The sequence below is a fragment of the Talpa occidentalis genome, unplaced genomic scaffold (genome assembly GCF_014898055.3).
Source record: "Talpa occidentalis isolate TD23 unplaced genomic scaffold, MPIMG_talOcc4v2.1 talOcc4.6, whole genome shotgun sequence".
NCBI classification, from domain to species: Eukaryota; Metazoa; Chordata; class Mammalia; order Eulipotyphla; family Talpidae; genus Talpa; species Talpa occidentalis.
This window is the reverse complement of record NW_023604972.1, coordinates 124,182,011-124,203,672: the sequence shown is the minus strand read 5'-3', so window position 1 is coordinate 124,203,672 and position 21,662 is coordinate 124,182,011. Positions and strand designations below refer to the sequence as shown.

The 21,662-nt window shown below is 42.6% G+C and overlaps 2 protein-coding genes across 5 annotated transcripts in view; one reads left to right on the top strand and one right to left on the bottom strand.

Annotated features, from left to right (window-relative positions):
* The window catches only part of PDZD2 (PDZ domain containing 2), a 319,093-nt gene that overhangs the window by 160,682 nt on the left and 136,749 nt on the right, over positions 1-21,662 (top strand). The window lies entirely within an intron of this gene.
* Positions 1-21,662, bottom strand: part of LOC119260455 (40S ribosomal protein S23-like) — an 80,148-nt gene that overhangs the window by 28,185 nt on the left and 30,301 nt on the right. The gene's annotated exons all lie outside the window — the stretch shown is intronic.

Below are 21,662 nucleotides of genomic sequence, written 5' to 3'. Positions count from 1 at the left end.
ATGTGGGATATTAAAAGAGCACACATATATTTTCTCTAAAATCCCTAAGGCATCTCCCCTGGAAAATGGAGTGCCAACTCACTTTTAGGGGTTGTTTCCTATCCAGACATTGTGGTGTTTGGAGGTGTGCCGTGCAGGTTAAGGTGAGTGTGGCTATGTACAAAGCCACAGCTTTCAATGCTGTGCTTCAGCACAAATCAGGCACTACTTCTAGAAGAAGTAGTGTGTGGAGTGGAATCAATCTCAGGCAGCCTGTCAACTTGTGGTTTTGGTGAAGCAAACAAGAAGAATTTCCCTCAGGAAAAATCACAGGCACAGGAAGGACAGACCTCCCGCCTCCTTCATCCTCCACAGGGGAGTGTGGACATGTGTCCTCCCCAGAAAGCTCTGGCCAAACAAAGAATCACAGGCCAACAGGGAAATTTCCACATGAAAACACACATCTTCAACAAGAACCACCTTACTGAAGAACTTTATTTCCCATGAGATGTATTTTCCTAGAAAATAAACGCAGGAGGTGTTTAATCCCAACATGTCAACTTTAACTAGCCCACCATTGTTTTCTCCAGAGCACACTTTTCTCCGCTTTTAAATGTTACAGAAATTGTGGGCCGTTCTTGAGAAGCCAGGGCTGCCCCTCAAAGTTGCTATTTGGTATTAGGGTTCTCCAGAGAGACAGAATAGAAAGGCAGGAGGGAGGAAAGGAGGAAGGAGAGAGAGAGAGAGAGAGAGAGAGAGAGAGTGTAGTTTTTAAAAATTTTTTGAAACTTCATTTTTGTCTCCTAATTTATTTTTTAATTAAGGTAACCTTGGTTTAAAGCGCTGTGTCAGATTTCGATGGAATCACACCCTTCAAGTAGGTGTATGTTACCATAACACACACATCATCAAGGCACAGCAAGTCCTCTGCCATATTTTAGGGAATTGGTTCACACGATGGTGGCGGCTGGCAAGTCTGAAATCTGCAGGATGCCAGGAGGCAGGAAATGCAGGGACAAGTGGATGGTTAATGCTCGGGTCCAAATCCCATGACTGGGCAGGCTGGAATCTCAGGCAGGTTTCTGCGGAGCTGTCTTGAGGACAATTCCTTCTCCTTGGGGGCACTCTGTCACTTTTAAGGCTATAATTCTCCAGAGGACACCCACCCTGTTTTGGAGAGTAATCTGTGTACTCAAAGTCTGCTGAATTAAATATTGGTTGCATCTGATATCTCCCTTCACGGCAACTAGATCGGTGTTTGACCAAACATCCTGGCATCATGACTTAGTCAAGTTGGCACATAAAATTAACCAGTCTGTTTGGGACCAATAGCAACAATTACTTGTCCACCCTGTTTATATTCTGTATATTGACATAAGAATAGGAGTAAGGAGTATAGATGACTAAGAAACTAGTTTGTGGTCTTAGTGATATTAATTTAAAAACTGCATTTAATATTTGAATTTTGAGAATTTTCCTCAAAAACTTGAATAGAAAATGCAAAAATAATCTAGCAAATATCCACGTTCTTACCTCTCAAACTTAATAGCCACCAATATTTTGCCATATTTATTTATAAGGCATTGTTTAAATAAAAACTTAGTCATAAATTTCCTGTTAGCTCCTCTCCTGCCTCATCCCACCCCAGTCTTGGGCATATTCTTCCAGTCTAGTTTTCAATGTTTAATTGCAATGTATTATTTATAGATAAACATTCATTTTTAAATATATTTTAGCTGACATCAATGGTGTCATATTGCATCTTGCATTTTGTACCCCACATTTTTTTTCTTTTTGAGACCTGGCCGTGTGAATGGAATCATTCATTTTAACTACTTTTTCTGTGGTAAGAAAATTCTCTACCTCCCCTGTGTTTTTCTTCCAATAATTTTTTACATTTAGCTGTCTTGGGGGCCTTTCATGTTAGTGCTTTGGTAAAGCATTAACGTATTTGTATAATTATACAAATATGTATACAAAATTGTAATTATAAAAATAACCTATTTGTAAATATACAATTAGATATTTTTCTTACTCTAAAGAGAAAAACAAACTTAAGATGGATTAAGAATTTACAAATGAATCACAAATCAGAGCAGTGGCCAGCATGCCTTTGCTCCCATAAACCATGTACTCCCTACAAATATGTTGGTCATTTTAGGGCTCTCTGCTCCATTCTGATAAATTGTGCTTATATCACTATCCATTGTCTACATTGCTTTAGTTTTCTAATGTGTTATAATATCTGATAAGGTGCATCCATCCTCTTTGCTCTTCTTTTACAAAATTGTCTTATTCTCTCCCATATAAATATTAAAACATTTTCCAAGTTTCCTAAAAAATTCTTATTGAGCTCTTGTTTGGAATGTCACTAAAGTTATTAATTAGGAAAAATAGGCATCTTTAAAATGTCTTTATCGCTCCATCAACAAGGCTTATCTTATTCATCTAAGTCTTACTAAAGTCATATTTAGTCCTATGCTGTTTACTTTATAGTTTGAGTTACATTGAATGTCAACTTTTTTCTTAGGATGATATTTTCTACTTGGTTACTGCTCATCTAAAAGGTCCTGGTCTTTGAGTTTAGATTTTTGTTTCCAGTTACCTTAAAGCGTCCTTCTAATAACTTTTCATTGTTTTGAGGTTGTTCTGGATAATTAGATGTAAAACACTGACTGCTGGTCCTCACTCCTGCTTTGAATTATAAACTTTACAGTCACACCATCACCCACAAGGCACAAATCCCCCTGAGGGTGATGTGCAGCAGGCATTCAGCCTGGAGTGGGCTGTGAGCTGGAGGACATGGAGATGAGGACAGGGGTGGGTACCCCAGCTGGGTGGTACCAGGTATAGCCTCTAATCAAGTCTTACATAATGTGAATATCCAGGCAGCTTTTCAGATTCCTGTATCATCACATTGCCACAACCTTGAAAGCTATCATCTGTGCCTTAGGTTTCTTTAAAATGGGGGTGATGTCTATTTGTGGGGTATTGTGAGGCTTCGATTGAGTTTAAGACTTCAAGAATTTTAACTATTGTTAGATAGATATCCTTGCTACCTTTTTAAACTTTAGACCCTTTGGAATCTTTCTGAGATGTAGCATAGGATTATTAACAGTTTAAATGTATTAGTGCTTTACCAAAAGGTTGACCTTTGCTCTTTCATACCTTGTTTTAAAATGTTGCATTCACTGCAATCATGTCATATCAGGTAGGGTCATGCTCAGCATCACAAAGAAAAGTTGTTTCACAGATATTTATTTTACACACTTTGCTGAAAGGTGTTTTTTTTTTTAAATTTATTTATTCATGCGTACAAGAACCAGGGTACAGGCCAGAGGCATGGGAGGGTGAGAGGATTCACCAGAGACAGAGTGGGGAACAGAACAGGCAGACTGACTGAAATACACTGCTGAGGGGAGCAGTGGGTGAGGCAGGAGAGGTCTGCTGCGCCATGTGGGATTCTCTCTAGCCGGCCGGCATAGAACCCACACTGCAGAGTCTGCGGACAGCTTCACAGCACTGCTCTCAACCCAGAGATTTGAAATGGCTTGCATTTTGTTTTAAGAGAAGGGAGATTACTATGACTGATTTACAAGCTCAACAAGTCCCCAGCTCCCCAGCTCCCTCAGGACTGAGGTGGCAAGTCCCTGTGTGGGAAGATGCTCTCTGTTTCATGCTCCTCACAGCATCTTTTTTCTCTTGGTCCCCAACAATGGACTCCATCCTTTCTCAATGTCCTCATCAACCATGCTGGCTTCCTGGAATTTTGCTTTAGAGTGTTGTTCTTCCCTTTTTTCTCTGCACCTCAGTACAGATCACCTTGAGAGCTTGAATGCACTAGCTTACCATGACGGTTGAGCGACCTCAGTTTGTTTTGGAACCTGGTAGAAAATGGCTCGCAGTGTTTTTAAGTATCTGCTATGGTAACCCCATGTTGACTGCCCGTGGCCGTCTGGATGTGGCAGGGTGTCGTGATCCCCGTGGACAGGGACTGGGCAAGAGTCTGGTAGGGTCCCTTTGCTGGAGAGGACCGCAGTTTGCTGCTGGAGCTCTCTCAGGTGGGAGTGAAGAATAGAAATTTCTTCTCAGATATGGCCCAGCAAATTGTCCCACACTGTTATTTTTGTTTTAGAAAACAGTGACTGGGATTGAGACCCACTCTACTTGAAAGCTTTCTTCCGGTCTCGGCAGGAAATGAAGAGCACTGGGCATCAGGGTCTTTAAAAATGTTTAAAAGAGGTTGACTTAATTTGTTCACTTGTTGCTGTTTCATGCCTCCATTTTAGCTACCAGCTCCTCCCCTTTCTTCTTGTCTATGCAAGGGACCAGTGAGGGATAGGGATTTTTTTCTTTACAAAGCACATCTTAAAATGTTTTTCTACTTGGGACCTCCCTGGTGGCACAAGTGGTTAAGCACTGCACTATGAAGCAATCCGCAGCCTCTGCAGCATGAGTTTGATCCCCTGCCAGGGAGAAACCCACATGGCGCAGCAGACCTCTCCTGTCTCACCCCCTGCTCCCCTCAGCAGTGTATTTCAGTCCGTCTGCCTGTTCTGCTTCCTACTCTGTCTCTGGTGAATCCTCTCACCCTCCCATGCCTCTGGCCTGTACCCCAGCTCTTGTATGCATAAATAAATAAATCTTTAAAAAAAAATGTTTTTCTACTTAGCCTGTTTCTTTATCCTCGGGATCTTTATTAAATAAAGAAAATCTTTTTTTCTCCGAGATGAAAGAACATCTTCAGGAGCCTGTGTGTGAGGCCATCCCCAGGCCTGATTTGGACTCTGTGGGCTTCTGAGACTGCTCAGTTTCTCCAGTAGCACCTGACTTTAAAAGACTAGAGTGAAGATGGACATTCTGTTTATGTTCGTCTAAAATCCATGAGTGTTTTTCCTGCTGACTAATTTGAAGACACACATTTTTCTATTATTTCTATCTGTTAGGATATGTCCGAATTCCATGACACGTGAATTGCATGTGCCTCAGCATTCTGCTCTGCAGTGCATTTCACTGCGCTGCAGTAACAGTCTCTGTGAAATGAATAAGAAGCCAACATGTTCAAAATTCTATAAACAGACTTCTCTTTCTTGCTTTTTCGGAGTGGTTTTGAGCCAGTGCCCTCATTTGCAGAAATCAGAATCACATCTTCAGGAACCCCATTTTGATTGGCTGTGGGGCATTCATTGTCTCACAACTGAAAACTAATGTATGAAATGGCCCCTGTTCCCTGCAGGCGTGGGCCTGGACCAGAACACATTCTTTGTGATTGCCCATGGAGCAAGTGGAAGCTGTGAATGTCCCTGCCACCCAGTCGAGTAAATAGGAGCTCCTACGAGCTAGGCACAGAGATAGAAAATGGTTTCTGGCCTTGGATTGAGGATGGAGTCTTTCATCAACAGGCTGGCATTTAACCGAAGGTTCCATCAATCTTTCCCCGTCATCTAATAAACAGATGAGACCCATGTCTATGAGACCCATATCTAATATTTGCCATTATGATTGGATTTGACTTATTCTGTAAATTAGGGTTATTCTCTCAGGAATGTATTTTTAATAATGCTGGCTCATCTCACCCCATTTCCTCATAGTTAATAATGTTTAGTCTGACTCTATCCCTCCTTCTGGCGTGCAAAAGCCCATCCTAAAAGTTCACAGCTCTGCCTACCATCTTTACTGATAGAGCAAAATAAACTCCAGGAGCTGGACTCCATGAGTGTGGCATGATGCTAAGCAACATACAAGCATCGACAAAAGACCTGAGAGCTGTAAGGTGTGGGGCCTGTTCTCATGTCAGCTTTGCAGAGGTTAACTTGAGCCTTGCATCCCACATTGGTTGCCCTTTACAGATCCCCAGAGTTGGTCATTAGACCTACAGCTGGTGAGATCAGAGACCCCAGGATACTTCACCACTGACTCAGGCTGCCCCCGTCTCTGCTGAGTTTTGTGCAAAGGGGCCTTGAATGCCAGACCCCCTAAAAACACAGGCCTGACAACCAGAAACCCGAGGAATCCCATACAAGGGAAGGAGGGGGAGAGTGGTCATATGTTTCCAGCGGGCTGGCTGCTGAAATAATTCCATTTCGATTATCCAGATCCTGATAGCCCTTCCGGCATCCCATTTCTTAGGCCACCTGCTAATGTATAGCAGTTCTAGCAGAAGTTAGACTGACAGCTGCTGCTGAACTTTTTTAAAGCAAATTGAATCATGTCCTGCTTGTTTTTAGATGTAGTGAAAGGTTTTGGAGGTAAATATTTACTGAGACTTCTAATTTGACAGGACCAATTGTGGATCATAAAGATACAAGAAAGGTTCAGATAAGCATTCCCTGCTCTCATTTAGCTTATATTTAATGGGGAGATTCAGACAGTTAATACAGTAATACATATCTAGAAAGCAGTGATCAATGTTCTTTTAAATGGGTTTTTGAGTGAAATTTTCTCTTGGTTAATTTTATTAGCCTATTACTTTCATTTTCTTTGAAGGGATGAAAGTACATGCGTCAGATGCTGCATAGCTGAATTTTGTCAGATCAAATTGGAAGTAACCTACCCTCTATAATTTAAAGACTGCTGGGTTCATAAGAACAAAAGTTAGACCTCCGTTCTGGTCCTATTTTTGTTAGTAGGCTTGAGCCCACCTTTCTAGTAGCTTTTATCCTGGATTTCTTATTTGTTCTATACGGATGTTGGACCAAATCTATGGTTTTAAACTGTTGTTGGAAGCTTTGAGAAGCCCCTTGCAATCAGGTGGGAGTGTTGGTGGGACTTTAGCGGGGCTGGTTCAGCCTCAGCCAGAATGACTCTGCTGTTGTCTGTTATTAGGAGCTCTCCCTGGACTGGAGAAAGGATTCTGTTGGTAAAATGAAAGTTTTGGAGGCCACGCTGCTTTTCATGGGACACCACCTTGTTTGAAGGAAAATTCCACGAGCAAAATTTTTTAAAAGACTGAAAGAAATGTATAGAACAAATAGAACAGACAATGAATTAATAGTCAGAATATATACAAACCCATAAATTAACAAGGAAAAAAAATCAAATAGTCTGAAAGAAAAATGGGCACAAGTGGATGAAATGGTGAGTCATAGGAGAAAAAACTCAGATGGGCAATAAACAAAAGAGAAAAGACTTGATCTGGCAGGTAATCAGGGAAATGCAAATTAAAGCAGTGGGATTTTTTTCCTACAACTGTCCATATCCAATCTGGGCAATGGTAGGGTGGAGGCTGGGCTTAGGCAAAAATGGAAAGGACAATAGTATCTGGTGTCGGTAAAAGTGAGGAAGGAATTTTCATAAGTATTTTGTCAGTGTCTTTTAAAGTTGTATGTATCCTTTGATCCAATAAACCTGAACATAGATTCATACCAGAGCTATTTGAAATGGGTGGGGTTGTAGGGAGGGAAGGAAACTTTAGTGGAAGGATGAATAAACATGCTAAGTCCATGTTGTAGATTAATATGTGGCAATTGCAAAGTGGGTCCTTTGTGGGGAGACAGTGAGCTCGAGAAGATATTATTGAGTGGAGAGAAAAGCCCAGTGCAGAATGGTGAGTCAAGTGATACCTATTGCTTCCCTATCTGAATATAACAGTGTGGAATTGATGCTTCCAGAAGTTCTAGATGAAAAACAGCAAACAGTGGTTATTTGGGGGAAAGAGTAGAATTAAGGACGAGATGCAGGCATGTAGATTTGGATAACATGCAGGAAGAATGTATCTCTGCATGGCTTCAGCAACGGACACCACCACATCTGCTTTTAAGTATGTCACCAGGTGAACTCGGAGACTGGTATTGATGCGAAGGTTTGATTTGGTCTGGTTTGATCTACCATGGCCAAGTGGCCCACGTGCCTCCGGTGGGCCTCTTACTCTCCTGCCACTCCTTCCTCCTGGCTTGTTGAGTTTGTTGCCCCGACTCCTTTCCTCTCTCCTCCCTGCGTTGAAGACCAGCCAGCTGGAGAAATTCTTCCCTGTGCCCTTCCACCCTTCTGAGAACTGTGGGTTGGCAGGGGACCAGCAAACTCCCTGCAGGAAACTGCTTCTGTGAAGGATGCTGTGAAGTGCGGGCGCTCTGCCATGGCCCCAGACCTTCGCCACGTCTCTGGCCCTTGTGCCCAGAATGGAATTCAATTTCTGTGTTAGAGTTGAGGGCTCCCACATGCGGAATCCAGAGATACGGAGGCAGGAGGTAGATTCAGGAAAAGTCTCTTGGATGTCTAGTGGGTGTGAGACTTCCTGCCATACGGTAGCTTTGTGAGTGTTTGGGCTGGTGTATTCCTTTGGTGCCTGAAAATTTTGATATGAGCTGGCCTCGTTCTTATTTTGGACGCTTGTATATTGACCACTGTGCTACAGTCCAGAAATCCTACAAGCCCATTGAAAGGTGGATGTTTTAGGTCTGGACTTGGTAGACTCTAAATGGTCAAAAAATAAAAAGTAAGTAAAGAATATCTGAGACAGGCAAAGTGGATGAACTCACGCAATAGATGGGGTAAAAGCAGAGCGGTGACAGAGGGAATTGTATTAATGACTCTTCCTTCAAGAAAGGCTTGGAGGGCCTCCCCAGTGGCACAGCAGGTTGAGTGCAGCGTTGTGAAGCTGTCCGTAGCCTCTGCAGCACCGGTTTGATTCCGGGCCGGCGAGGGACATACCCACATGGGTTGGCAGACCTCTCTTTTCTCGCCTGCTGCTCCCCTCAGCAGTGTACTTCGGTCCTTCTGCCTGTTCTGCTCCCTGCTCTGTCTCTGGTGAATCCTCTCACCCTCCTGCGCCTCTGGCCTGTACCCCAGTGCTTGTATAAATAAATAAATCTTAAAAAAGAAAAAAAAAGGAAATGGTAGGAGGGAATCTGTGCCTTGGGGATACTCTGTAGGCCGGATCTTAGGGGGTTCATGGGGGGACCACATTTGGAGTGATCCAGCAGTTTTCACTAATCCACACACTTTTCTCTTTTTGCTTTTTGAGATGGAGGAGCAGACTTGAGACAGGCTACTGAGGTTGTAAGGACCGTTTTAATAGCAGAAAAGGACACTCTCTGAGCCTACTTCCCTTTTCTCACCGAGCTCATTATCAAATGCCCATTGTTCTTTTGGAACAATGGAGCTGATTTTTCCATAGCTGTGACAAAATTGAGTCTGGCTGTACAGAGAACTGCCAATTAGGAGGACAAAGTCGAGACTGCCACCAGCACAGATGCAGACGTCTTGAGCACACGCACCCTCTCCTCTGGTTTCAGGAGTCAGTTTTATATGTTTTTTTAAAGACCTTTCCTGAAGGAAAAATAAAATAACTTGGCCTACTTGGAGGCACACACAGCTTTGAAAGGCTGCTTAGCTGAAGGGCTATGGGGGTCGGATTAACCTTGAACACACACTGGCATAGGGGAAACAACCCTCTTTTCCAAGCCTGGACTCCAGCGGTGCAGTTGTTTAGGCTCATTTACAGCAGTGAGATTGGGGGGGACAGATAATGCCCATGGAAGCGTTCCTAGCCAAGGGAATAGCGTGGCACTGGAGAAAACCAAGGACGAGGATTTGCATGGTTGTGGACTCCTGTGGATTTGACTGTTAACTTGCAGGTCTCCACTCTATAGGGCTTGTTAAATTACGTTGGCTGCCAGAGGGGGTGTTTTCCCCAAGCATTACTCTAGTAGCTGGCACACAGAGTGCCCTGTGTACTCATCAATAACTATTGATGATACAGTTTTTCCTAACATTAAATCATTCACTGAGAGAAGTCACATAAGCTGGACCAATTTTACTTGTCTGGGCATCTTGTGAATAAATTTTGTGAGGGACAGGAAGATGAGCAGAGACCATCACCATGGGATGGCACACACGCACACACACACACACACACGCATGCACATACGCATGCATGCACATACGCATATACAGCCTTGGACCACCCCATCTAAGAGAATGGTCCCATTGGATAATAGATAAACAAATGTTGGGCAGGATGGAAATGTCCAAATTCAAGATACCTTCACCTACCCAAACCTGGAAAATCTCTCGCTCACGCTCTCCAAGACTTCTCAGTTTCTCCTTCCTCAATTTGCTGACTCCACTCCCCCACCATTTCCCCCAGTCACACATTTGTGAATTGTTCTATTGTTTGTCTTTGAAAAGATTGATTTATACTTTTGTACAAAAAAATCCCAGTCTTTTCCTCTTAATGCTATCGAGTTGCCAGTTAACGAGGCATTTGCACGGCCACCCAGCTGCTTGAAATCCACAGTGTCACCCTGAAACATTGCCACCAGCAAGTATTTACATTGGAGCCATGGTTTTACTCTCTTGGCAATTGAGTAATTTATAGCAAGAACCCATAAATCCTTGGGCTCTGAGGAACAGATAGGAGGAGCTTCTGTTGAGGGCTGGTTTCTTTAGGGCCACTTTTAACACAAGGCCCCCCAGAGGACTATGTCCTTTTGTCTTGTTAAATAGTTCAAGGTAGCCTTTTTTTTTTTTTTTTTTTTTTTTTCTGGCTAATGCCTGGAAAGGCCTGTCAGGGACTCTTCCCTCATCCAGGGATTTGCCCAGACCTAACACACTTGTTGAAAGGTTATATTTTTTTAAATGTAGGACTTTGTCAACAATATGTTAGGCCTGAAAGGGTGATTTGAGTAGAACAGGCAGAGAAGCTGTGGTAGAAAAGTCCCCCACTTGCCAGTGCCTGTTTTATGTTCTTGGAAGAAAAACTGCTACATTCTTTGAAGAATTTGGAAGAAATCCTGGTTGTGGCCCTACTGTGTGAGAATGAAAGTGTCGCCTCTTTGTAGACATGAAAACACAAATGTTTCCCGAGAATTTGACCAGGGCTGTGGTGTTCATTTTAAGGTTTTTATGGTGAGAAGTCCATAGAACCTTCTGGAAGGTGGCAGTGTTCTTTATCTGGTGGCCAGTATCGTAACCACTAGCCATATGTGGCTATTGAGCCTTTGGAAGCTGGCTAGTATGACCAAAGAATTGAATTTCTAATTTGACTTGTTTCACAAGTTAAGCTGCATATGACTGTGAGTATTGTGTTGGGCGGCAGAGTTCTGAGGAACTTGTAGGTTTTTCTTAAGAATGCTATTTAGCTTTCACAGCCAGTTGGTGAGGGATGGAGGATGGTAGACAGTCTATTCCCAGGAGAGCAAAATGAAGAAGCCAAGGCCCAGAGAAGCCAAATGAGGGGTTCAGATCTTTGACTAATAAAAACAGTAAAGCTGGGACTAGGGCCAGGTCCCCTTCTACCACAACTCCCACCTCTGACAGCCCCTCAGAGCCCAGCTTTGGATGTTAATTAGAAGTACGACTTAGCAGGGGACCCCAACCACAAAGGGAAGGCTTGCTTAACATCTGGAATCTGGCTGTGGGCTGTGTATTTAATCTTCTCCTTTAAAATCAAACAGGCTTAATGAGCAGTGAGAGTTGGGAAATCCCTCTGAGCTCTTAAATCCAAGGAGGAGTTTCTCTGGAACTGGAGGAAGTGGGCCAGACAGGTGGAGGACCCCCTCCCTCGGCCTCCTTTACGTGGCCCTGTCTGTGACAATTACAAGTGGGGAAGGACCCTTGGAGACTTGTGGTTCTAGTTTGCTATCCGTAATGTGCTGTAAAAAGGCCAGACCCAGGACAAATGGCATCCACTTGGATAATCCTGATTTTATCAGAGCTTCTGGCAGGCGTATTAACATGCCCCTTGCTGCTGTATAAACCAGAACCCTAAACACGGAGTCCGTTAATTGGCTCCAGCTCCGTCCTTGCCTCCTCTGGTCTTCCTACTCCATCTCAACCTTGAGGACTGTTCAGAAAGCTCTGGCACTTCCCATTTCTAAGGTTGCCTGTAGAGAGAGTGACTTTGTGGGCAGGACACTGAACCATGGGGCAGGGCCTGCTGAGCAGAATGGTGAACACTCACCCACACCATTGATGTCAGGACCTGGTGGGGTTGAATGCCAGTGCAACTGTCCCCACTGCCACCAGCACCTCCAGCCATTACCAGCCTCCAACAGGCCCCAACCCAGGGTGCTCAGAGGAAGCAAGTTCCCTTTACTATTCCCAGAGGACTAACTAGATAACTAGAATGGAAAGCTGTTATGACAAATCAAAGCTGCCCATCATGTTTTCAGATTCTTAACAAAATTCATATCTGGATTGCCTGCTGCTCAGAGGCAGTTGGTCTAACTCATCTCCTACCCATGTACCCACCCACCAATGTGCCTGCCTGTCTACCTGCAGGAGCCACAGCAGATAATAGGGGAGGTGACTTTAAAAACTAATACATTTCAGGGCCTCCCCGGTGGCGCAGCGGTTGAGCGCTGGGTTGCGAAGCTGCCCGCGGCCTCTGCGGCGCCGGTTCGATCCCCGGCTGCTCCCCGGCCACCGGAGGAGGGTCCCACATGGTGCGCAGACCTCTCCTGCCACCCACTGCTCCCCTCAGCAGTGTACCTCGGTCCTTCTGCCTGCTCTGCTCCCCGCTGTGGCTCTGGTGAATTCTCTCACCCTCCCGTGCTTTTGACTGTACCCAGTGCTTGTATAAACAAAACAAACAAACAAATAAATAAATAAAAACATGTCTCTATTAAAAAAAAAAAAAAACTAATACATTTCATAAAACCAACAGCCAACATTACCCTTGCCATTTAAAGGGGGCACTTTTAATGATGCAGGGATAACCAAAGTAATCCAGGATGCCCCAAAGAAATCAGGGTACATGGGCATCTGCTGTGTGCCAGGCTCTATGCTTAAGTTGCAGTGCACACAGGTAAAGAAGACCTAGTGTTTTCTCTCAAGGAGCTCACAGAATGGCAGGGAGACAGGTGTTGAAGCAAATACAACTCTGCATGAGTATTGAAATGGGTGTGAACAAGGTTTTCAGGTGGGAAGAGCCAATGGAGAGGGTAAGGAAGGATTTTCTAGAAGGAATTAGGGACAGATTAACCCTGAGACTATCGGACTTGCATCTACTGACCAGGGAGGACCATGTGGCTTGTCCTTGTTGAGGTTTTTTGTGTAGGCTGTGGTTGAACCACGTGTTGATGAGAACTGTATATTCCAAGAGTCATCCTTGAGATCATCCCATGCTCCAGTGACTATCTAGTCCAACATTGTGGCTTGTGTAAAAAAAAAAAAAAGCCTTAAATATGTGAGTAATAAATTCTAATGGGTATAGGTGACATTTCAGGGGAGTAATGTAAAGTGATCAGTTATGTCTGCAGTCTGTGTTACAGGATCAATCAGGTTATGCAGATTCTCTTCCTGTCCTGATACTGGGAACTGTTGTTCAGAAGGGATATGGGTGTGTCTCTGTGTGTTTCTGTGCTGCAGAGCTACTGGAAATTTCATATTGATTTAGGTATTTGTTAACATGAAGATATATAGACCTAAAAATGCTCCAATCCAGTTTTAAAACTACCTTAGTACATTTTCAGGGTGCTGCATGTGGGTGAAATTTGCACTGAAGTTTTGACCAAAAGAAATTCAGTCTTGGATCTTTTCCAACCCCCAAGTTTGGGATTCAGCAGGTACGACTACATCAGGCCTGGTCTTGAATTGACCAGAAGCCGGGCAACATGTTGTGTGAGGTTTCAGCCGTGGTCTCAGTACAAATTCTCCATGGTAGCATGGAGGCTGTTCCTGACTTGAAGTCTTTGCCCTTCTTGCCTTTTACATATTACATTAAAAAATAATAATTGGAAAAATACATTTTAAAAGAGAAAGTTCTGCTCAATTCTACCAGCCAGTACATATTGACTATATTTTGCTCTTCCAAGCTTTTCCAGACCCCCATCTGCACGCATACTTACAATAACATCATTGTAATTGTAGCATGTCCTGAATTCATTTTATTCTGGTTTGAAGCTGAAATTAAGTTTGGAGTGAGCTGGTGTGGCCTGAGGGATGGAAGGACAGCGTTCTGGGGATGACTCTAGCCTCAGTTTAATCATCTTTAATGACAAAGGGAGATGCCCCCAATGGCAAACAGAAGGATCTTTCTGGAGCTGACTATTCATCACCCCAATCTTGTGCCATTTTACTGGTGACATAAATGCTTTGTATCTACCATCCCCCTCTTCTTTTGCCAAGTCACTTTTAGCTCCCCAACATGTCTTCTGCTGAGCCGATGGGGCTTGTCAGAATGAGGATCTTCTCATTTGAGCCAATAGAATGACATTAAATTCTGCCTGGAACCCACCGCGAATATATGGTAAACCTTTTCCTCTTTTTTTCACTCATCCACAAAACAAACTTGTGGTCCACAGTGAAGGCTGTTTCATCTGCTCCTTTCCTCATCCCAGCCCACCAGAGAGACTGTGTAGTCAGTGCTTGGCTACTGCCTCCTGACATCCTGAATCTTTCCTTCCTTCATGACCATGGACGCAGGGCTGTCCCCTGCCCCCCGTGAGGGAACCAGCTTTATTAAACGCCAGCGCTATGCAGGGGCTTTTCCAGACACACCTCTAACACTGCTGTGGTAGCTCTTTGTTCAGCTTTACTAACAAGGAGACTCGAGTTGGAATCTAAGAAATGTGCCCAAGGACACAGCCAGTAAATGGTAGGGTCCGTGCTGCCTTCAAATCCTGTCCATTTTCTGTGTGACCACACTGACCTCTGACCCCCTCTTTGACCCGTCAGTGTCTTGTGATAGCAAAGTCAGAATTAACTCCCCCACTCAGGTGAATGCCTGTTTGCATAGGGGTATCTAGAGGGCAAGGAAGGGGTTAGTCCTCATCAGCTAGTTTCCTGGTGGTAACCAGGGCAGGGTAGGCCTGTCCTAGGCAACTTAATGACCTCATCAAATTCCTATTTGATATTCCCTTGTGGTTCTTTCTTAAACCCCTGCCCAGGGCCACAGCTTGGTGCCTGCCCAGGCCTGCCCACCTGGCAGTGTTTTACACTTTAGACTTTTCCCATCTCCTGTCTCTAATCATGTAGAATTCATCCACTCAAAAAGTTTATTGAATACCTGGTGTGCCAAGTCCTGTACTAGGGAGAGGATATTAATCCCTTCGAGACTGTTAAATAGATTTAAAGCTATGATTCTCAACCAAGGGCTTCTAAATTAGATGCATTCAAAAAATTAACTATTCATTAGAATAATAAATTTTTGAAAGTATTTTGCCAATTACTGAGAAAAAACTGCTCTTTTGCAGCAATAATTTACAATGGAAAGATATAGCAATAAAATAAGATTTTACTTTCTTAAGTTAATATTCCTCCAATGAGGTCTATGGATGTATAGGAATAGGGGTCTGATTAGATTTTTTTTTTAATGGGTCTATATGTTTAGAATATTTGTTCTCCTGCAGAAACATTTGTATATTTTAAAATACCTTCTGAAATAATACCTAAATTCATGCAATAATCTCGGAATTTAGGGCATCAGGACTGTGCTGGACCAATGCAAAAGATGTTTCTGGGAATGTAATTCTTGGGTGTCCTTTATCACAACATGAAGACCACAACCCTGCCTTTGGGGACTCTGTCCGCTCTGTGGTCATTGCCTGACACTCAACACAATCTCTCTGGCTTCTCATCTCTGGGAGTGCCCACACACCTGCCATCACTCCCCTACACTGTCTGTTCTAATGCAAGACAAGAGTAATGTGTGAACTAAAGGTGTGGCACTGGCTGAAGTTGCTCTTGAGATTCCAGTTGTAACTGGCTTAAAGTGCTTTATCTCCCCCCAAGTGCCTTCTTATTTTTTTTAATATAAATGTTTAAGAAATGCTAGATTGTTTTAAAAAGATTTATTTATTTATACAAGAACTGGGGTACAGGCCAGATGTGCAGGAGGGTGAGAGGATTCACCAGAGATAGAGCCGGGAACAGAACAGGCAGACCGATGAGGTCTGCCGCACCATGTGGGATTCTCACCAGCAGGCCGGGATCAAACCCGCACTGCAGAGGCTGGGGACAGCTTCACAGTGCGGCACTCAACCGCCTGCGCCACCAGGGAGGCCCTCAATGCCTTTTATTGTTGTGAACATGTTTTCTTTTTCTGAGGTTAGACCAGATAAAGAAGTAGTGTGCATCAAGTCCCCAACTACCAACAAATCACAACCTAGTGAAGTACTGTTGATCTTGGACAAGGTGAAGCCTAAAGGTGAGCACCCCATCCCCACAGTTACCAAAATCCGCATTTGCTCAAATCTCTTATAGTCAGTTCTTGTATCCAAACATTCCACATCTTGGATTCAGCCAGCTGACATCTGCTGTCAGAGAATGGTTGAATCTGTGAATGTGGAACCCAGAGACAAAAAAAATTGGCGTATAAGTGGACACACACATTTCAAACCCTTGTGTTCAAGTTTCAACTATACAGAAGAGACTTGTGAAAACCTTCAAACAAGATAGTGTCTCATTTTGCTTGGCCATTATTTCATGTGTGTGACTTTTGTCTTCACCTTTCGAGGGTGGAGACAATCCACTCGTTTGTTTGCCCTGGATTAACTATGATAGGCATGATTTTGTGAAGAGCTGAAATAAACCATATCCCATAAAAAGACCTAGAACTGGCTGACTTGAAATGTTGTTTTCCATTGGATCAGGCTCAGCTCCACTAACTTTCCTGCTTCTGCCAATTTATCGGGTAACTGCACCTAAGATAATAAGAATTGTGGAGAAGCCAGAAAAGAGATGTCCCCCCCACACTGTGTAAACATAGAGACTTGCTGGGCCAACCAAGCCTTTCCTGACCCCGTGGGAACTCACTGAATATCTCCCTCAGGATGGCTTTTTGGGTCAGTCCTAGGAATAGATGGAGCCTCTTATTTCTGCCAGAAAGACAGTAGACATGTAGCGTCCTGGTCGATCAGCTTCCTGCCAACCACCCAGTGTCAGGACCAGAAACTCCTCTCTTCTGTGATGAGCAATGTTGACTTCAAAGTCCTGGTATCTCGTCACCATTTGACCACGTACTGACTTTGTAACCCTGGGTGAGTTAGGTTCACCCATTGGGTTTATATATAAATTGGGAACAATAACTATGCCTCCCACTCAGATTTGTTTCTGGGAGTAAACAAAGTCACACACAGAGTGGCACGTAGCTCACTGCAAATAGTGAGGTGAACCATGGCTGCCAGTAGAGTGGGTATCCTCACCTTGACCCCCTTGGGTGGCTCTTCTCACTTCTGGATTCCAAGGAGGTGTACATAGAACTGTTCTAGCAGCCTTCCTTGGTCCTGGGACTACATAAGACAGTCAGAAAATGTTCTTGAACACGTGTGAGCCTGGCTGCATGGATTTACAGATTAGCTGAACTTCCTACATAGAAAGTTGTCTCCATACAGACACTCTTGTCATGAGATCACTGGTTAATACTGATGTAAGTCAGAATTCCTTCCTTCCTTACCTGAAGATGACAGGCAAAGGGGTTGGGGCCTGGAATGAGGATCTGAGGTGGGGCCTGCTTTCTTGAGAGAGGCAAGGTAGACACAGGCTTCTGCAGGGGCTGACCAGCCTCCAGCAGTCTCCATTTTGGTCCTTGCTGAGCATCTGTCTGCCTTGACCTGAGGAAGCAAGGCACTGCCAAGAGGACATGAAGAGACTGGAGATCATAATCAGGCGATATCTGTTCAGTTATTTTTTGGGACAGAAGGTAGAAAACTACATTAGTCTCCAGATGTATTAATTCTGACCTTACGGAATAGCTAGTTTCACTTCCCTGAATTTTGGGGGTTTATCTACATAATGGACTTACTTGTATCAGCCTCCTACTTGAATAAGGAAACTATTTGTTCTCTTTTTTTATTGGGCTCCAAGGTTTGCATGGGAATGTAAAGAAAAGGGAAAACCCAGCAAGAATGCTTAGAAATATTATTCCACTTAGTAATTTTCTGTTAAAAGTACTCTTCATAAATCTTCCTGAATGAATGCCTACTACTCTTACTAAAAAATAGTTTCATAATTCTCTTTTACCCAAGCATTCAACCAGTTTAAAGAAGGGGAAGGAGAGTGAGAACCTTTTCCTTGCCAATATGCATTTAGGTTAATGACAGGAGAATAGATGGCTGTAAGTTACTTTAGTTGATCTGGATTTTGCCTTACAGCATTTGAAAAGCTAATACTTCCTCTCAATCAACCTTCCTTGTCTTAGCGAGGGACAGTTATTTTGGGCATATGTCCACCCTGTCCTCAGAGGAGGTTGGTGGCTTGTTTTTTGACATACATGCAACTCCTTTACTTAAAATATGCAATTAAGTGGTTTTTAGTATATTCAGAGTTGTGGAAGCGTCATCACTATCTAATTTTAGAACATTCTTATTCTCCCAAAAAGAAACCCTGTAACCATTAGCAGCTACTTCTATATCTTCCCAATCTCCCCAGCTCCTGGCAACCACTAATCTACTTTCTGTCCCTATAAATTTCCTATTTTGGACATTTCATATAAATGGAATCATGCAACATGTGGTCTTTTGTGACTGGCTTCTTTTACTTGGTATATTATTTTCAAAATCTATCCATGTTGTGCCATCTATCAGGTCTTGATTTCCTTTTATTAAATTACCAAATAATAATAATGCAGTATGTAGAACTACCACATTCTATCTATCCATTTATCAGTTGATGGATATTTAGGCTGTATTCATTTTTTGGCTTTTGTAAATATTGCTGCAGTGAACATTCTTGCACAAGTTTTTGTGCAGACATATGTTTTCATTTCTCTTGAGTATATATTTAGGAGGAGAATGGCTGGGTCATATAATTCCATGTTGAAGAACTGCTAAACTTTTCCAAAGTGGCTGGACTATTTTACATTCCCACCAGCCATGCATGAGGGTTCCAATTTCTCCAAAACCTCACCAGCACTTATTATCTGCCTTTTTTATTATACTCATCCTAGTGGGAGCAAAGTAGTATTTCATTATGGTTTTGATTTGCCTTTCCATGATGACTAATGATGTTGATCAGCTTTTCATGTGCTTGTTGTTCATTTGTGTATCTTCTTTGGAGAACCGTCTGCTCAAAATCTTAGCCTATTTTTCCATTGGATTGTCTGTTTATTATTGAGTCGTGTGTGAGGTTTTATATGTATATAGTTTTAGCTTTTTTAGGTCTATGATCCATTTTGTGTTAATTTTTGTGTATAGTGGGAGGAGGGAGTCCAACTTTATTCCTTTGTGAATTTCCAGTTGTTCCAGCACCATTTGTTGTGATGGGTGGGAGAAAATACTTGCAATTCCTATATTTGATTAGAGTGATAGTATTGACAGGGGGAAAACTCATAACTTAAAAATAAAAGTTAAATAGTACTGTGTAATTTGGGAATGAAAAGAATAACAGAGAGAAGAAATATCATTCCAAATTAGTGAAAAAATACATTTTGAATATTTTAAAGTATTTATTTCAATTATGTATTTTCATGTGCCAAAATACAAATAAAAACAAATCAGCAAATATAGCAAAATAATCAATAAGTTTTTATCTTGATGTTTTTCCAACATTGAGTTATGCCATTTTTTACAAACTTAATTATTAATAAGAACTCCCACACCTTAAATTTCATCAGATTAAAAATTGATAAAACCAACCACAAACATTAAAAGCCTAAAGTGTATTTAGTCAAGAGTCATTCAATTAATAAACATTTATTGAGGGTTTATTATGGGCAAAGCTGGTCATGGCTGGTGCCAAGGAAATGTAATGGATGTGTCTTCCTAGGCCTTTTTTTATTTTGTACTTTGAAAATATTTTAATATTTGCTATTTTTGTTGCCTATGCTATTTCATGTAAACATTGATTTAGTAATAAAATAACTACTGTATGTAGAGTGCAATGTTCTTAATATTTATGATTGTTTGAAATTAATGCTGCCATTATCTCATTAAAGGGATAAATATCACACCCCAGTTCCAAGCTAATGCTCAAGAGACTTTCATCATTAACAGCAACGGCAAGACCAACGTGTTGGCATTATCTTTGTAAACCCATTTCCTGTAAACAGAAGCAATCACTTTTCACAGTCCTCACCTTTCTTGTGATGACTCTGAAGGAAATTATAATGTACAAGTCCTATCACTTCTTTCTTTGCAAAGCAATTGAATTAATCCTATTTTTAAATGCAGCAATCTTTCAGTGAAATTATCACATAGCACTTATTTTTGGTGTGAATGCAGAGCTTTTAAGCATTAAGTGTTCTGCGTAAGTTTCTAAAATATGCTTTCTGGATAAAACTTTCACAGAAAATTTTCCAAACAAGTCATAGCTCCGATTCTAAAATAGAATATACATAATATTCGGCTCCAGGAGGAACTACCTCACTATCACACAACACAGTATACAAACAAGAGGCACAGCATTAATAGAATACCCTGGGGCCTTTATAAATGAACCGATATTTGTAAACACGCCAATATATTGCCTGAAGAAAACAGTAAATACTGCTGTTCTCATCACCAAGTAGCTGAGATGTGGAACATGAGCCTGGAGAACTGAACTCAAGATAGTAGATGACGCATGTTATGAAAAGGTGCAGAGAAAGCATTCTGGGCCCCCTTCCATGCCTTTATGCTAAATCAAGGTGAGGTTGAAATTAGGTATCAGAAAAGAAGCAGCAAATATGAAATGTTGCAGCTTGTCTTGAAAAAGAGCCTAAGAGCTTTTATGTCAGGGAGCAGGTGTGGTCAGAGTCCCCTTCTTTCTTTCTTTCTTTTTTTTTTTTTTTTTTTTGTGGGACCCTTACCGGTGGCCGGGAATCGAACCCGCACTGCAGAGGCTGTGGGCAGCCTCACAGCCCAGTGCTCAACTGCCGCGCCACCATGGGAGGCCCCCCTTCTTTCTTTTTTTAACAGATGAAGGGATGTAGAGCAAACCTTTCTACTACTGGTCGTGTATTTTTGGCTTCAGCTTATTTTTTTATTAGTTTTTTTCCTTATATCACTGTATCCCACCACCGTATCACTCATGAACCATCACCATATTTGACTTCCGTTTAAATGGTTTGATAATTCTCCCCTTCTCTACCTCAGTCCTGAGGGTGCTGGGGTTGTTTTTCTTCCTCTTCTGAGTGAGCTGATAATGGACTCTTCCTCCCTGGTTTGGCCTGTATTTTTCTCCATGGGCGCTAAGTTCAGTAACCACAGAAGCCGGTTGCGTTTTCCAACCCGGCAGGCCCCTAGTTAAACACCGATAAATATTCCCTCTGTATGTGGGCCCCATGCACATTCTCCTCCCTCAGAATAGTGTCTTCTACAGACAGACTTACACCTCCCGGCTGAGCGCTTCCCAGACTACAAGCAGTTTTATTCAAAACTTGGGTGCCTTCTGATGATGCTGATTTTTGGCAGTTCCGATTCATAACATTTCGGATGGCAAAGGGGAGGTCTGTCTACCGTTACCTGTAATCACCTTTCCTCAGAGTACAGTTATACTCTACTCCACTATTTTATATCAGGTTGGGTTTGGGTTTTTTTTTTTTTTTTAAGATTTATTTTATTTATGCATAGAAGAACTGGGGTATAGGCCAGAGGTATAGGAGATTCACCAGAGACAGAGTGGGGAGCAGAACAGGTGACTCTACTGAAATACACTGCTGAGGGGAGCAGCGGGTGAGACAGGAGAGGTCTGCTGCACTGTGTGGGTAGCCCCCTGGCTAGGGATCAAATTAAGGCTGCAGTGGCTGGATATAGCTTGATAGTGCTGAGACTTAACCTCTGCACCACCAGGGAGACCCAGGTTGGGTTTTGATTTATTTTTTT